The sequence below is a fragment of the Elephantulus edwardii genome, unplaced genomic scaffold (assembly GCF_000299155.1).
Source record: "Elephantulus edwardii isolate Elephantulus edwardi_28Jun2011 unplaced genomic scaffold, EleEdw1.0 scaffold00006, whole genome shotgun sequence".
NCBI lineage: Eukaryota > Metazoa > Chordata > Mammalia > Macroscelidea > Macroscelididae > Elephantulus > Elephantulus edwardii.
Window position 1 is genome coordinate 9,537,900 of NW_006399756.1, and position 2,648 is coordinate 9,540,547.

The window sequence follows — 2,648 nt, forward strand, 5'->3', positions numbered from 1 at the left end:
ATTACAAGAGTGAAAAAGTGAAGGGGAGTCTCAAGGGCTTTTGGGGGTGAGGGGAAGAGGGTGACTGCCGAGGACATTTTGTAAGGGGAAGAAAAGTGGAAGAGAGACGGCCACGGCCGGGGGTGGGAGCCCTGAATGTGGCCTTGTCCGGTGGCTCTTTGAGCTGGACCCCGGGGCTGGCACTCCTTGTTCACTTCGAGCTGCACCTTTAGTTTTTGATGGCTTCTCTGCCCTCGCCCCTGAACCTCAGCAGACTGGGGCCTATTTACCTATTCAGAGGCAGCCATGCCCGCTCGGTAACAGGCTTATTAGCAACACCATTCACGGGAAGCCATTGACAAAAAAGGGGTTCCAGCCACTCCAAGAGGGGAGAGAAAAAAACTGGAAAGAGATTATTTTCTCATTCAGAAACCTCCCTCGTGTGAAAGCTTTCCTAGACCCTTGGAGGTCACTTGAAGCCTAAATATGGTGACAGAATTGATTAACAAAAAAAAAGGGGGGGGGCGGAGGAATTTCAAACATGTCTCAGCTCTTCTGAAGGTCCCTCCGCTACTGCGGGCCTGCCGCTGCCCTCACTGAAAAATGAATGCTCTGCAGGGAATAAGGGCTTCCTGAGGGATGGGTGTCTCTTTATCCTCATAAAGGATACATTCTGGAGACTGTGTCTGGCTGTGAAAATAGGTGTTCTTATTTGTCATCTTCAGCGGAAGGCTGCCTTTTCATTCAGAGTCCATAAAGCTGGTGATGAATAGTGGATCAGGATGGGTTTCCTGCGCCATTAATTTATGTGAGAACGTGTTAACAGCCTTTGCAGGGGCGATGGGTGCCTCACAGGATGAGAAACCCAGACAGCAGGTCTCCCATTGGTGGGGATTATAAAGATGTAAGCACCACCCTCCGAGGGGACAGGCTAGTGAGATTGGAGGCGTAAGAACTTGAAAAGGTTGCTATATGGATGGAACAACCCAGATGAGAATGATGGGCAGAGGGACACCTGGTCCAGGTGTCATCTAATTAGAAAGTTCAGGATCCATCAGATTAGAGGACTTGACCTAAAAACTCCACTCTCCCTCTGAGCAATGGACAGATGTTTGTGCTGGAGAAGCAGATAGGATTTTCAAGCAAGCACTATGAACGATTTGATGCTGTTCAGGACCATTGAGTCAGGACGCACAGCGGACCCTCCAGGGGGATTTCCGAGGCACTCAGTCACACAGGAGGAGATTGCTCGTCGTCCAGGGAGCAGCTGGTGGATTCCAACGTCAGGCGTTTAGTTTAGCAGCACATATCCTTACCATGGAGTCACCAGAGCGCCAATACATTAATACCATGGGCCTCTGGACACATATTGTCACCAGTGCAGGGGGGAAGGCAGTGTGCGACTCCAGATCCCCATGCAGGGAAGGGGGGGGGGTGTCCTTGAGGCCCACGCCTTCTCACTGGTGCCCTGGCCTCAGGCCTCAAATGCAGAGCAAGACACATCTCCGTTTCATGGCCTTTTTCCTAAAGAACAAGAATGAAGGTTTCCCCCACTCCCGTGTTGAAATAAACTTAAGCAGACCGCTAAGATGCTGGATGAGTGAGGAGGGAAAGTTTATTAAAAATAAATAAATAAGGTTTTGTGTGCACATGACCACTGCAAAGCTCAGGGGGAAAAGGAACATTACAGGGAATCAGTTATTACCACGGCCTGGCTTGGCAGTTGAAAAATCAAGGATGCAGAGACGATCAAAGACTTTGCTCTAGGTCAGACAGCTATTTGTCACTTGAGTTTCATTAAAAAAAAAATGAAATTTACTATAACTGAGTTTCAGTAACTCATATTAAGAAAACAAACGTTCGTGGCAAGAAGCTGCACTATAATCTCAGAGGTACACGGTTCAAATCCACCAGATGCTCTGCTGGAGAAGGAATGGCAACCTCTTCCTGTACCAGTCAGATGCGATGTGATGGTACACACACAAAATAATAAAATTAAATTAAAAAAACAAACAAACCCACACCAGAAATGTACTGTGGTCAAGTGGGAGCAAACTCACAGCTGACCGTCTAGTGGGTTTCCAAGGCTGTAAATCAGGGGATGGCCGACCTATCTCCCGAGATGCGGCTGATGGATTTGAACCGTCAAAGATGGGTGGGTGGCCTGTAGGGTTAGAGGAGCCACTTCTTACAGAATCAGCCATACAGCACTAAGCAGTTTGTTGATGTTGCTGCCTGTTTTCACTTTCTCACAGTGGGCCAGGCTCAAAGTCTGCGCTGTGGGTAAGTAGCCAGGTGACCCTGGTCCCCCTGTCTGATCTTCGGCTAGCTTCCTTTTCAGAAACTGGGAGTATTTGGCAGGGTGGCTGCACCGACAGAATCTATTCAGAACGCCTGGCGCACAGTGGGGTCTCCACAAGTATTCATTCACCCTCTCATTCCCATTGAAGGACGGAAAAAGACAACGTCTCGCAAAAAGTCCACACTGTCTCCTGGTTTCTGGAAGTTTCCTTTGCATTGAATCCGGCCTCCTGCCAAACATAGCCCCGTGCCTCTGAGTTAGTTTCCCGTCCCCCAGACACCTCGTAAGCGTGTCCACCTCCCCGGGGAGGGCAGGGAGGTGGCGGCGCGGGGCGCGGAGCCCGGCCGGTTACCCGACTCCGCAGCGT